Source organism: Chelonia mydas, chromosome 14, assembly GCF_015237465.2.
Source record: "Chelonia mydas isolate rCheMyd1 chromosome 14, rCheMyd1.pri.v2, whole genome shotgun sequence".
Classification (NCBI taxonomy): Eukaryota; Metazoa; Chordata; order Testudines; family Cheloniidae; genus Chelonia; species Chelonia mydas.
The window spans coordinates 35,772,410-35,787,621 of record NC_051254.2 but is presented as its reverse complement, the minus strand read 5'-3'; the positions used below and the strand labels follow the sequence as shown (position 1 = coordinate 35,787,621).

Genomic DNA, 15,212 nt, shown 5'->3' with positions numbered 1-15,212 from the left:
CAGGGCTCCAGATACAGCCACTTCGGGTGTGTACCAGAGTTAACTCACCGCTAGATGCTGACCAGGCCTCGTGTCACCACTTTCTAGCTGGGCTAGCAACCCCGCTGATACTCACTCTTGCAGTTTGTTGGCTGGGAACTCAGCCCTCCAACTAGGTGACTGTCCTTTATTCCACTCCTTCCTGGGTCATGCTCTCTGCAAACGAAGTCCAAAAATGTCTTGAACAGAAACAAGGCCTTCCACCCTCGTGGGAAGTTCTTCCTCAGCCTGATTTCGGTTCGGCCTGCCCTTCTTGGGTTTCTAGGGTCTTCTATGTCCCCTTCCTTAGGGATGGTGAGAGAAGCCAGTCCTACCCTGGACTCCAGGGTTTGGCCCAAGGCCGTCTACTGAACAGCTCACTCTGCTTCTGTACTTTTGCTGCTGTTTTCCCTTGTGTCCTCTCAGGTGGGGCTCACTTGGTCATCAATTTGGCCTAGCTCCAGGCTAGGCAGCCATAGGCCAAGTCACCCTATTAGATACCCTCCTCCTTCAAATCCGGTCCAGCCCGGCTGACAGGTTTGCTGAGGGGATGGTGAAACCCATTGCTGATCAGAAGGAGGTCAGTGTCTGTTCTCTAGGAGCTGAAGGTCCGTTTGTCCCGCTGCGGGAAGTGGAGCTGGAGAGTGGAGATGTTAGGTGAAAGAGACTGCATGATGGAGTTGGAGACTGAGGGACGGGAGCCTCCTCCCAGAAACGCTCCCAGGAGAACAGGTTTGAGGAGTTCTCTGGGGAGCCTCTTGCTAGGAAAAAAACAAGGGTGACACATTGATGGAGATGTCTCTGTCCCACGGATGGGGGAAGCTCCCAGCCAGGCTATGCAGCAGGGATCCCATTTCTCCCCCAAGAAACCCATATGCCCAAAGAAGTAAATGGCTCTTACCTCCATGAGGGAGCGGGCTCTTCCCTCTCAGCCTCTTTGAGAACTACCACTGCTTGGTTTCCTAGGACAAGGGACCTGTCCCCACTGCTCCCTGAGGTGGTTCAGCTTCTGACTGCACCCATCTGGGAGGCTGTCACATACCCCAAGGCCTAGAAGACACGGGGGGAGGAGGCTCCTCTTCATGTCAGACTCTGAGAGCCCAGAGAAGGGCCAAAGGAAGAATAAAGGGCAGGAGATGAAGCTAGCCCAGAGCCTCTGTCCCATCCTCACCTCCTCAAATGTGGAGCTTCCTGAGCTTCAGTTGGGCAGACAATCTGTAGACTTGACACAAAGGTCCTTCTGCGGCATATGGGGCAGGAAGATCTCTGCCTGGGAGCACGAGGAATGGGATGGGGGTGAGATCAAGGAAAGAGGGGAGGGGTATGGGTGTGAGGGAAAGAGCTCCTGCCTCAGATGAAGGAATCTGGGGGGCCGAGGGAAGGACCCAGCTCCACAGAGAGGAGAGAGAGTTTCTGTGAGTGCCAGGGGCCTCCATTTCTGCTTCCACTAGCCCCCCATTTACAGTGAGACAGAGCAGTACCTGCAGCAGGGAGCGGGACTTGCTGAACAGGGAGGGGAACCTTGAAGAGCATCAGATGAGCCACAGCCCTTGCAGCGCCTCGGGCATCTGGTGCAAGTGCCGGATGATGTGAAGCTGGCCCATGACCTTGGCTGTGACATCCTCGTGCTGCAGGGGAACGAGAACATGTCAGAGACTGAGACATTCCCCAGGAATCAGGGAGGATGAAGGGCACCTGGAACCAGCACCATCATTTCCACCAGCAGCTGTTCATGTCTGAGTGGTGGATTCACCCTCCTGACCCCCAGGATGGAGGCTTGCTGTCCTCTCTAGTGACCTCCAGTGCCAACCCCCCTCCTTGTCGGGTGAGCTCCTGCCACCTCCCCATCCGTGCCCCTGACAGCTGTTCCACCTCCAACCCACCTGGGGACACCGCTCAAGTTCGGAGAACCCTCTCCTCCACCCCCACCTCCATCCCCACCCAGGTACGGCAGAGAGGGGGCTCTAGAAGAGTGGTGGGGGGCGGGAGGGATTCTGGCAGCAGTGAAGTGGGATGGGGAGAGCTTGAGACCTTTCCCCAAGTCACCCCAGTGACAAAAGCTGATGGCAGCCCTGGTGAACGGAGCAGGTCAGCAGCCCCTGCTGACTGAATCCTCCCAATCTCTTGAGAGCGGGTCCAGCCCTACCAGCAGCAAGACCAGCTTCCCACGCCCATGTGCCTCAGCCCTTCCTGCTCAGTCGCCATCACCACTCAGTCCTTGGCCTCCCAGGCTGCCAGGGATGGGAGCAACTCTGGATGGTGGCTCGGGTGACATGGACGCTAGGCCATGGGGAAATGGGTGCAGCTCTGTGGGGCAGGAAAGGTTTCCAGAGGGCACTTAGGGGACTCTCCTGTCATTCCCAGGGGTGATAGCACAGCACCACATCCTAAGAACAGAAGTCCATGAAGTCCAGAAGTCCCCACGAGGCTCCTTGCTACCAGGCCAGCGAATGCCGATAGGATGGGAATGAGGCCCTGGGCCCCACCCCAAGCTCCTCAGTCGATTGCAGCTGCTTACCGTGTCCCCTGTCAGTTGCTGGGCTTCCCCCAGGAGGGAGTAGACAAGCACCAGCCCAGCCTGGCTGACACGCAGCAGGGGGTCGTGGATGGCCAGCACTGCTGTCCGCAGGAAGGATCTTCTCTGCTCGACGGAGAAGAATTTTCCAAAGACCTAAAACCAAGAAGACACGAGGCTCGAGCAGATTGCCCAGAGCCAGCCTCCAAGTTCTGGCAGTACAATGGCATCTAGTGCCCCAAAGGGCGGGGAAGAGAGCTGCTGTGGCCAAGGCACTTCATTCCCAGGAGGCTTTCAGGGTCCCAGGGCTCAGGGAAGCCCCTTTATTAAAAGGTCGCAGATGCTGAGGAACAAAGCCTCCAGTGGCTCTTTCGGGAAGGCAATTTATGGCAGGGGCCAGGATGGGCTGGAAATGGATCTCTAATGTGTGTGAGCAGGCCCACTCTGCTGTGCAGGGCACAGAGATGACAGGGGAGAGATCTCCTGCACCTCAGCGGCTAGAGGAGTTTGTGTGTGCTGTTGTGGGGGGAGGGGGTTGGAGCTGACAGACCAAAGGTCTCTTCCCCCAGCTAAGTGATTTCTCTAGTTGCTGGCTATGGCCTCTGCAGCTCCTTGGTTTCTTCAAGGGGAATCCAACCTGCAGCCTGACAAGGACAAGGAGACTCATGGCCCAGTCCCCGTCCCAGACGCTCCTCGGAGACTTTTCTTCCACTGCAGCAATTCAGCTTGTGGGAGGCGGGACAAGCTCACACAGTTTCTCTCACGGGGTGTCTGTGGAGGAGCGTTCTGTAGATGCCCTTGTCGATCCAGGAGCCATTCCAAGGCCTCCTCTGTGATGTTGTGGAAATCACCCATTTCACCTTTGACTCCAGTCTGGGGGCACTGTGTTACGGTGTGTTCGAAGGTTTGGATATTCTCACCACAGTTGTGAGACGGGGGTGGGGGGGTGTCTTTGATTTTCTACTTGTGCAGCAAGAAGCCGCAACTTGGCTCAGTGACAATGTGCTTCTTTGGAACAGTGGCTGAGGTCCAGATACTCTGCCATTCCCTGGCCAGGTCTGGAGACATGAGGGGGGCGCATGTGGTCCATATTGGCTCTGGAGCTCACTATGTCCCCTACCCGGTTCCCAGGTTGGGGCATTCTGCTTCCTGACCGGCAATGGAATTGGGCAAATCCCACCTCCTTTCTCTGCTTCTACAGGGTGCAGGGAATTCAACAAGGGTCTGATCAAGCAATCATGACTGACTGAGCCAGTGCTCTCCTCTCAGACACTTGGGGATCAGCCAGGGGACAAGGAGCAGAGAGACACCCAGAGCCATTATCCTATCTTAACTCACCCACGGGGGATTCTCCTTAAATCACGGCAACTAGCGAGGTTCCAATGTGGGACCTTTAGCACCAGCCTGTCCCACTGGTTGCTGGATGAGGAACTCTGAGCTGGAGATAAGGAGTGGGCTCTTTTCCTGTCTCCAGGAGGCATCCACTGCAGGGAACCCAGCCAGCCACACTCCCTGAGCTGTGTCATGCCCTGGCACAGTGCCCTTACCTCCCCCACTCTGGCTGTATTCTTGTAGCCCAAGAGCCTGCTGTCCTGGTGCCAGTCATAGCACCAGAGATCTTCGGCGTCATGTATGGTCAGGCCTGGAAGAGAGAGAGAGAGAGAGAGAGAGACTTTTCTCCTCGTTCTGGTTGCAGTTTCTGTGTCCTTCCAATCCCATTGGTGGCTGCACAGTGGAGTGGAGAAGAACAGAGGCAGAGAGAGACTTGTCCTCCGGCTGGGGTCAGTCTGAGAGAAATTGCCTGGGGTCCCATTATCCATCTGTGGTCACTCTCAGTCCCCTATTGGGTTCCGTGTCCCAGCTGGGTTCCTTACCCCTCTGTTGGAGCAGCAGTTGGTAGAGCCGGTAAGTCCCCTCCCTGGCCTGCCGGCTGATGTCCTTGTCTGGCTCGCTGACAAATAGAGCCAGCTGGGCCACATGGTGACCCATCCGAGGGAACTCGGCTGAGATCTAAGGGAAGGGAGAGCAGAGGGGACTCCATCAGCATTTTCCTGTCAGCTCCCTGTCCCCCCAGGCCAGAGGGCTCCTTCCTCTTAGCCCCTCTGCAGGAGATGCTGGGGGAGAGGAGCTTGAGATCGACCCTTCATTTGCTCTGCTGCCAAGGGAGCCCGCAGCTGCTTTGGGATGCCAAGCAGGGGCTGGAGCATGGTCCCCTTAAAGGCCCAGGGACAACACTGAACCAGGACAAGAAGAACTTGACTCAAGCCGAGCTCAGTCCTGCTCTGACTCTGCCTCCCCATGAAGAACCCTCCTAACCCACAGCCCCGGCAGCAGCAGCAGATCCTGCAGCCCGCTGGAGCCAGCCCGCCTCCGCCTGGAGCCAGCAAGCTGGGCTCGGAGCTCACTTACGTCAAACTCAGGGAGGGTGATTATGTATCTGAGCAGGGCTGTGCTGCTCCTGGTAGCCCTGGCTCGCTCCTGGGACACCCTGGACACGACCCAGAGGTTGACATGCTGTGGGGAAAGGAGGCAGGTCAGACTCAGTGGCCAGCTGCACCTGCTTTGCAAATGAGCCCCATGCCCCCAACCCCAGGGGCCTGAGACATTCTACGCAGGGGGGAATATCTGAGTCATTGATGGCAGAGCTTTAGAAGGGGATTCTTTCCCCCAGGACGCAGCTTGTACCCTTCAGGTCACAACTTCTCAGCATCTCTCTAGATTGGGACAATGTTTGGGGTCGGGGCTGGTCCCATCCTCCCAGAACTCCTGATTCCTGAACAGTTCACCAGAAAGGAGACTGAACGCTCGGCCCTTCCCTGCTACGCAAATCCTTGGGGGGATGTAGGGAGTGACTGAGAGCACAATCCCCCCAGGAATTTCAGAGCAGATCAGAGGGAAGGGCTGATTCCCTGGGCTCCTCCTGTTTCTCTAGGAAGGAGCATGTGCCTCTTCTCTGAGAACCATCTCCCCAATCTCATGGGCTCTGTGTGTTGGAGGGGTGGGGGAAGGGTGGGTTTTCAGACTCTCACTCCCCAAGACAGCCAGGAGCCCTGTGGTTAGTGCTCAGCAGAACCAGGCAGAGCTCTGGCTTGGTGTCCCAGCTCCTTCCTCTGTCCCTCAAGAAGGAAGGACCTGACACTACATTGCACTGACCTCCCCAACCAAGGACGGCCCACTGGGGACCCAGCTAGGAGGACAGAGTAGAAAATGCATCTTCCAGTCTCTCCTTACCAGTCCCCCAAAGAGTTACGGTCAAATGGGGCTCACCTCCAAGATGAAGTGGAGCCTGTCTGTGTCTGGGGACTCTGCCAGCAGGTTCCCCAGCATGGCATCCAGGACCTCTGGGATGACTTTGTGCAGAGCCTGCAAAGCATGGGTCAGAGTTAGGGAGCCTGGGCCTACACCTGCCACAGGATGGGAAGAGGGGTCTCTGGGAAGCACTGGGGAGACTCCCAAACACATCTCCCGGCCTCTCTCCTTCACATCACACTGCAGGCAATTCGTAAGAATTGATGACCCCTGGACCTTTGATCCATGAGCTTAGCAGGTCTCTGCAGAGGGCCTTGTAGGCAGAAGAGTATGAAACAGCCAAGTTGCTATGGATGGAAGCTGGGCTTCTGGGCAAAACACGGCTTATAAAAGAAAGAAAGAAAGAAAGAAAGAAATCCCCTAGGGAGGGGTAATCTCTTCCCTGCTGGAGGGACGGATCCAACCCTGCAGCTTGTTCCATCTCCGCTACCCCACCCCTAAATCTGGAGCTCCAGGGAATCAAGGGAGCAGGGACCAAGGACTACTCTGGAAGAGGAGGAGGATGGAAGAGGAGGAGGTACCTGGATGCCGGTGGTGTCCTTCTCCGTGCTCAGGGTGAAGATGGAGTGAAGGGCAGCTCGCAAGAGGTGGGTCTCTAGGGCTGGCTCCAGGGCAGGTTTCATGGTGCTGGCAAGAGAGAGGAGCTGGTATTAGACTGTGCAGTACAGGAGTGGGACTGTCGCCAACACGGACACCAAGCCACAGGGATAGAGGCACAGGCTGGCGAGAATGGAAACTGAGGCACTTAGCTAGGGAATGACAAGGCCAAGGCGTCACAGACAGACAGTGGCAGGACAGGAATAGCTCCTGTTCCCTGGAGCCTGCTGCCCCTCCTGTATCTGAGCCCGGGAGTGAGCCCCTCCCCAAGGTCCCTGTCATGGAGAGAGTGAACCTTCCCACCCCACCATCTCTGCCAGAGGCGCCACTCTTGGGAGGTGACCTGGGAGGGACAGTGATGGTGACTCCCAGCCTTGGGCCTGAGCAGCACTGGGGTGAGGGGAGCCAGCGGGATTGGGGGGTGGGGCTGTCTCGGTATCAGAGGTAGCCCACTGCAGCCAGGGGGTGGGCGAGGACGGCGCTGGGTGACGAGTCATCGGGAAGCTCCTCGATGAGCTCCTGTGAGACACGAAGGAGACAAAGGAGCGTGTGAGATTCAGGCCCGACTGACACCTCCCAGTGACGAGATGACACAGCCAGTGCCCCACATGGCCAGCAGGATCCCCCACCACCTCCCGCTCCTCCGATTCCTTCCTGCCCATCAGACTTGTCCCCCTTCCCGGATTCCTGCCCAGCTCACTCCCAATCCCCTTCTCTCCTCCTCCCTGTAAAAACTGCCCCCATTCAGCCCCATCCCGATGACCGAGCTGGAACCATGTGATTCCTTCTCCCCAACTCTCAGCTGCCTTCCAGCCCCACAATTCCCCCCCTGCCCACTACTGACCAATCTCACAATTTCTCCCTTCCCTTCTCCCAAGTCTTCAGCCCCAGCAATCCTTGTCCTCTGCTGCCCCCTCCAACACCACCCAGCCCGCACCCATTAGCCAGGCCATACCCCTGCCAATCCCATGTCTCTCTCCTCCCTCCAGCTGCTGTATGGCGTGTCTCACTCACCACAATCCTCTTCACCAGAGCCGCCTTGCAGCAGCGCGGCTCCAGCGTGTCCTCCCCTCTCTCCCGTGCAGCCAGACATGCGGGGTAGATGGCCTGAAGGAACAGGAGCTGCTGCCCCTCATCCTGGACCCACCAGGAGTGGGGTATAGCGAGAGAGAACCTGTTAGCTAGGGACCTTCCTGCCCCACCCAAACCAGCTCCAGGGCTCAGGCTTCAATGGGGGATTGTGGGGACCCGCCTATTGTCCAAATCCCTCACAACTCCTACACAAGCAGGATCAGGAACAGGGACAGTGCCTGTGGGGGGAGACGACCTGGGTTGTTGTGGGACAAACACCCCCATCTTGGGGGTCCCACATCATGGATGTAAAAGGGCCCCATTAGGGGTGGTGGATCAGGAGGGACAAGACCCTCGGCAGGGGGTGGGGATGCTGGGAAGGGACAGGGCAATCTTGGTTCCAGCCCAGGTGGGGAACATTTGTACCTTATCTCTGCACTGGAGCTGCTCTCGGATGACCTTGAGAGCAGCTTCATCTTTGGCCATGTCCACCCCTTCCTCCTGCTCCGAATCCAGGGGGGTCCCTGCACCAGGGAGGGAAGGACAGGGGTGTGGTGGGCAGAGCCGGATTCAAGACCCCCCTTCCCACCTCAGGCACCCAGGGCAGATCGGGCCCCAAACCTCCCTCTCAGGGATGTCTTCAGCCCCAAACAGCTTCAGAAGCCCAGAGCAGAGACCCCCCTCCACTGGCCAGGACTCCAGGGGAGGTGCCGATTCCCCCGGCCCCGGAGCAACAAGGACCAAAGTGGCAGCAACTCTTCATGCCCCCACCCCCAGGTCCCCGTGCGAAAGGGGCAGCTGTGTGACTGCTGCTGCTCTCAGTGGGGTTCGCGTGGCTCAGGCCAGACCCCTGGGCTGGGGACCCACCCCCCCATATCACTGGGAGAGCGTCTGGGCCCAGGGTGTTCACATCCCGTCCTCACCCCTCCCGGAGCCCAGCCTGGCTCCTCACCTGGAACAAAGCAGTGGCCTCCATCGGCCTGGCTGCTGCCAGAGGCCCAGGTGCTGCCGCTGTCCCCTGCTGAGCTGCTGGTGCTGGGACAGGGACCTTCCCCCTCCTGGCCTGCGGGGGCTGGAAGGGCCTCAGTGAGCGGGCAGGGCGATGCCTCCTGATGGGAACGAGGGCTGGGCTCCTGGGGCCGCTGCTGCCCACACAACAAGCCCCAGAGCCACCCTGCCCGGCGCCCCTCCTGGGCTGGGTCCTGTCTGCAAAACCGCAGCCTGGGTCAGCTCCACTGGGGCCTGGTCGGGGCCTCTCCCAGCTCGGCGCCTGCGCCGGGAGCCGGGTTCCTTTTCCAGAAGGCCGGGCACTTCCGCCGTCTGGCCTGGACGGGAGCTGCTTCCCCGCCAGCGGGGACGCAGGAGTTGCTCTGCCCCTTGGGAAGATGGCAGTTGCTTCCCTCAGGCTCTGGGGCCACCTGCAGAGCCTTCCTCCTGAACATCCGCAGGAGCCTGGCCATCCTGGAACCGAGCGGGGAGCAGGTGTGAGTCTGGGCTCAAGGCAGCCTTTCACTCCTGGGCCTTTTCTGTCCCTCCTCCTTCCTGCTCCAACCACAGCCGCCCCCTCTGCCCCCACAGGAGTGCAGGGAGTGCCATCTACACACACGAGCAGAAGTTCATTGCATGATCTGCTCCCAACGTTCCCCCTCGTAATCCCTGCTGCTGCAATATCCAGGAAGTCTCATCCTTTTCGAGCAATGGAGTCAGTCCTAAAGACCATCGGTTACTCTGGACAAGCAGCCCCCTCCTGTCATCCCAGGCAACACACTCCCACCCAGGCTAGAGAAGGAACAGAACCCAGGAGTCCGGACTTCTCCTGGGAAACCATTCCCCACGTCAAAGTCACAAAGACCCTAGGCACAGGAAGACCAGGGCCCTCCTCGTTCCCCACTGATTTCCAGGCTCAGCAGCTCACAGGGTCTGGCCCAGCTCAGAGACTCTCAGCCTGGGGAACAGTGTCCCACAAGGGAAGGGCTGGGAGCCCCATTGCTGAAACCTTTCCAAACACAGTGGAGACGGCTCTGGAGAAGCCTCTGCCTGGCCTAAGAAGGAGGGGCTCTTGGGGACTGTTTGCAAATTAAATCCCCCTTTGGAGATAGTCTCTCCCCATTTCTGCCTCTCCCCAGACAGACAGCGGAAGACACCGAGGAACCCGAATGCCACTCACTTGCTCTCAGTGATGGGATGATGGATGTTCAGGGTCAGCAGACGTCCCTCGCCCTCCTCCTCACTCTCCAAGCCCAAAGCAGGCTGGAGAGGGTGGTGACCTCAGGAGTTACCCTGCCCAGCCAGCAGGCAGGGTGATGACACGAGGGCGATCGACTAGCTGTGAAAACAAGAGTCTGTCTTATTGCCAAGGGATGGAGAAACTCAGCCAGCAGCAGGGGGGTGCAGAACACTGCCCTAGGGTGGAGGTGACAGCGCCTCCAGGATCCTGACATCCCAGCACTTTACACACCTTCCTGGAGCCTCCCAACCCCACTGGGCTGTAGCGATGGGACCCCAACCCTACTGATGGCAAACGGGTCTCAGCTACCAGCTCAGGGTCACACTGATTGTCAGAGCCATAGATGGCCCCCTTCACTAACCACTGCCGCACACTCCCTCCCACAGCTGACAATTGCAACCAGGCGCTAATGTCTGGTCCCCCTGACTTTGAGAGGGAGTGTCACTCCTGCTTCCATTGCTGCCCATTGATCTGTGGGACTTTGGGCAAGTTGCTCCCCCTCTCTATGGCTCTCTGGGACTCACATCCCTGAATGGGCTTTAAAAAAGACAATGGTTAAAGTTTGGCCCCAACTAGTTCTTCTTTCTCAAGACTAGCCATTTTAGCAAAGTTTAGAATTCTTGACGTTCAGCACCTGGAAACATCCCTTTCTCCTTCGCAGACGGCCTTAACATCCCTTATCGCACCCAGGCTCCCTGCTGCCTGGAGTTAGAGAATTGACCCTATTCCCATTGGACCTACCCAAGGTGTCACGCAGCAAAGCGGTGACGGAGCCAGAAAGAGAAGACAACAGTCCTGACTCCTGTTCGAACTAACAGACAACAACCCCCCGCCCGGAGGCAGAGATAAAGCCCAGGAAATCAGGTGTGAACATTTTCATGGAAACCGTTTTCTGGCAGAAAATCCATTCAGATGAAACCACTTTGTTTCTTGAAATCATAAGAAGTAGGATGAAAATTCTTTGCAAAAATATTTGCTTGCAAAACAAGAGCATCTCCTGTTTGTCACAGTGCATTAAACTGTCTCGTCGTACACAAAGGGGAGACACTATGATCTAGAAAATTAGATGAGATGCTTCAGTCTGAGCTAAGTAGTTGCAATTTCAAAAGAATAAAATACAAATCCAATTGAATATTATGTCATAATCGGATATGGCTCAGTGTGATAGGACACCCCTAGTCTGCACTGCTCCAAGTGACACTCTTCAGTGGATCCCCAGCAGCCACCCATGGCGAGGTAGGTGGGAGAGGATTGTTATTCGTTCTTGACAGAAGGAGAAACGAAGGCTGAGAAAGGAGCAGGGACTTGTCTTAGCTGATGTAGCCAGTCAGTCGCAGAGTTGCTCTTAAATGAGCTACAGACCAACAATTGTTCATAGTAATTATTCAGCAAATATTTCAGAAGAATTGGAATGTTCGAGAGGATCATGAACTGCTCCGAGACAATGAATGGAGAGCAGCATCCACATTGGTCAAACATTTAACTGGTTGTGACTTATTTGCTTGGTCATAAAAGAGAACAACAAAGACCAGAGTTTCCTCCCTGTCAATAGCCCCCTCCTCAGCCAATCAAGGTTGAGACTTTGAGGGGTGGGAGGCTAAGGGTTCTCATCAAATAGCCCAAAGAATGGCCCTGGTTACCATCGAGGGGATCACTCTCGGAGCACTATTCCAGTCTCACCTCTCTGTGAGGGCCTCCCACAACCCCCGCCCCCCTCGGCCCCCGCTCCACACACAGAGCTCCTGGTGGTGGGAGGAGAGCAGAGGAAAAGGACAAAGGAAGCAAGAAGAGAAAGGTAGGAGGGACAGAGGAAAAGGAAAAACAAAAAGGAGAAACCCCAATGTCCCCAGTAATTCTGAGGGACAAAGTCCTAGGTCGGAAATAAAATGCTGCCCCCACAATCTAATGTTTTCCTTTCCTAAAAATCAGCCGGCACCTGATGGATCAGACTGAAGAGGTTCCAAACCTCTCCGAGGCTCTTACCTTCTATACAGGGACGTCTGTTTTTGAGCAAAACTACTACAAGAAAAGGAGAAAACTCCGAAGAGGGTCCTCCTTGCGCTCACGAATGTGAAAGTGAATGCTCAGTCCTCCAGGAGAGACCTCGAGAAGGAGACGTGCTGAAGCAAAGCCACAGGGATCTCCGAGGTTGCCCCTGTCCTGCACCCCTGTCCTGCCTGGCTGAAGTCAAGATCTCTCTGTGAGATCATCGCCTCCCCGCCACCTTTGTCCAATAGGCTGAGGTCCTGCCAAAGGCCCTTGTGATGTCACTGCCACACCCACTCCTCCCTTGCAGTGCTGATGTCCTGCCCCTGTCCAGCCACACTGGATGTTTGAGCTGCTTCCCCTGGATCATCCCACTCAATGACTCTTCCTTGTGAGGTGACACCGACTACACAGTCAAACACAGAGGTTCTTAGAATCATAGAATCATAGAATATCAGGGTTGGAAGGGACCCCAGAAGGTCATCTAGTCCAACCCCCTGCTCGAAGCAGGACCAAGTCCCAGTTAAATCATCCCAGCCAGGGCTTTGTCAAGCCTGACCTTAAAAACCTCTAAGGAAGGAGATTCTACCACCTCCCTAGGTAACGCATTCCAGTGTTTCACCACCCTCTTAGTGAAAAAGTTTTTCCTAATATCCAATCTAAACCTCCCCCATTGCAACTTGAGACCATTACTCCTCGTTCTGTCATCTGCTACCATTGAGAACAGTCTAGAGCCATCCTCTCTGGAACCCCCTTTCAGGTAGTTGAAAGCAGCTATCAAATCCCCCCTCATTCTTCTCTTCTGCAGACTAAACAATCCCAGCTCCCTCAGCCTCTCCTCATAAGTCATGTGCTCTAGACCCCTAATCATTTTTGTTGCCCTTTGCTGGACTCTCTCCAATTTATCCACATCCTTCTTGTAGTGTGGGGCCCAAAACTGGACACAGTACTCCAAATGAGGCCTCACCAGTGTCGAATAGAGGGGAACGATCACGTCCCTCGATCTGCTCGCTATGCCCCTACTTATACATCCCAAAATGCCATTGGCCTTCTTGGCAACAAGGGCACACTGCTGACTCATATCCAGCTTCTCGTCCACTGTCACCCCTAGGTCCTTTTCCGCAGAACTGCTGCCTAGCCATTCGGTCCCTAGTCTGTAGCGGTGCATTGGATTCTTCCCCAGGCCGCAATTAGGTTTTCACAAGTTAGTTGACTTTATGACCAAAAGGAACCGTTAGAGCATTTAATCTGATCCCCTGCGTATCCTAAGACCTCCTGTATGTCAGAAGAGCTGGGCTTTTCTTTTACTCAAACATTTTCCAGGAAGGCATCTAGTCTTTATTCAAAGAGATCAAGAGATGGAGAAGCCATCATTTCTGTTGGTTCTTTGTGCCAATGACGAACCACCCTCTTACAAATCTGGGTCTTACTGTCATTATACTTTTTCTGATTTCTGCTTCCATCCATGGGGTCTTGTGATGCCTTTCTCTGCTACATAAAAGAGCCATTTATACTCAACATTTTCTCTCCATGAAGTCAAGCAACTCACCTCTCATTCTTCTTTTGTAAATACTAAACAGATTGAGCTTTTTCAATGTCTCATTAGAAGGCATCATCCCCATCACTCACTTACGAATCTTTTCTGTACCCTCTCCAATTGTTTTAACATAATATTCAAAATGTGGACACAAAAACTGGATTCAACATTCCAACATCAGTCTCACCAATGCTCTTTCACTTCCCTTTCCATCCTCACGACTCTATCCAGCCAAGAATGGCTTTAACCTTTTTTAACACAGTTTCACATTGACAGATCATGTTGAGCAGCTCATCCACTATGGCCCCGAAATCCTTTTCAGGGTCACTGCTTTCCAGCGGATTGTCCCCCATTCTGTAGGGTGCCGCCTGACTCCTTTGTTACTGGAGGTATGGGGTTGCATTTGGCTTTATTAAAACCTAATTATTTCGTAAGTGTTTTAGAAGAACTAGCCCATTAGAGAGAGACTTGTGAATTACTCAAAGACAATGAATGGAGAAAAGCGGCAAGAGCAATCAAATACATGTTTGGTTACAGCCTATTTCCTTGGTCTTAAAAGAGGGTAATAAAGACCTGAGCCTCCTCCCTCACAATAGCCCCAAGCTCCCCCAATCAGCATTGAGACTCTGAGAAGCAGAAAGCTGAGAGTTCTCACCAGATGTCCTGGGTCACCACCGGAAGGAGTCACTCTCAGAGCACCATTCCAGCCACATGTCTTTGGGAGGGCCTCCCGCAATGAGAGTTGGAATGCAAACCCCCCCTGCCCCCCCTCCGTCCCCAACTCCACATGCACAGACAGGTCCTGGTGGTGAAAGGAAAGCAGGGAAAAAGGACAAAGATGCAAGAGAAGACGAGAAAGGAGGGAGAGACAGGAAAAGGGAAAACAAAAAGGAGAAACCCCAACGTCCCCAGTAATTCTAAGGGACAAGTCCTAGGTCGGAAGTAAAATACTGCCCCCACAATCGAGTCTTTTCCTTTCCTAAAAATCAGCCGGCACCTGATAGATCAGATTGAACAGGTTCCAAACCTCTCTGAGGCTCTTACCTTCTATACAGGGACGTCTGTTTTCGAGCAAAACCACTAAAAGAAAAGGAGAAAACTCCGAAGAGGGTCCTCCTTGCGCTCACGAATGTGAAAGTGAATGCTCTCTCAGTCCTCCAGGAGAGACCTCGAGAAGGAGACGTGCTGAAGCAAAGCCACAGGGATCTCCGAGGTTGCCCCTGTCCTGCACCCCTGTCCTGCCTGGCTGAAGTCAAGATCTCTCTGTGAGATCACCGCCTCCCCACCACCTTTGTCCAATAGGCTGAGGTCCTGCCAAAGGCCCTTGTGATGTCACTGCCACACCCACCCCTCCCCTGCAGTGCTGATGTCCTGTCCCTGTCCAGCCACATTGGATGTTTCAGCTGCTTCCCCTGGATCACCCCACGCAATGAGCGTTCATTGTGGGCTCAAGCCCAACATACTAAAACATCAGAGGCTTCTCCTCATTCTACGCTCAGTTTTTCATAAATGAGCAGACTTTATGGACAGAAGAGACAATTAGAGCATGTCATCTGACCCCCTGCATATCACATGCTTTCTGGAGAGCATAGTAGCTAGTTTTTGACTACACACTTTCCAGAAAGGCATCTCGTCTTCATTAGAAGATATCAAGAGGTGGGGAATTCCCACCACTTCCCTTTCTAATTTGTTCCTTTGGTGATTCATCCTCACGGTTGAATATGTGTACCCTCTTTCGAATACGAATTGGTCTCTTTTGAGTTTCCAGCCACGGTTATGCTTTTCTCTGCTAGATTAATGAGCCCTTTCATACCCGATATTTTCTCTCCATGAAGTCACTTCAACACTTCAATGACGTCACCTCCCAATCTTTTTTATCATCTAAACAGGCTGAGCTCTTTCAATAGCTCATTTGCAGGCATTTTTCTCCAGCCCACAAAACGTTTCATTGC

The 15,212-nt window shown here is 54.7% G+C and overlaps 1 long non-coding RNA gene across 1 annotated transcript; it reads right to left on the bottom strand.

The window, feature by feature from the left end:
• Positions 1-268: 268 nt before the first annotated feature.
• On the bottom strand, positions 269-1,656 carry LOC122462877. The gene is made up of 3 exons (XR_006285758.1): positions 1,500-1,656; positions 920-1,110; positions 269-779 (listed from the first exon to the last, which is right to left on the bottom strand). It is a non-coding gene; the product is annotated as an uncharacterized LOC122462877 (long non-coding RNA).
• Positions 1,657-15,212: the final 13,556 nt, after the last annotated feature.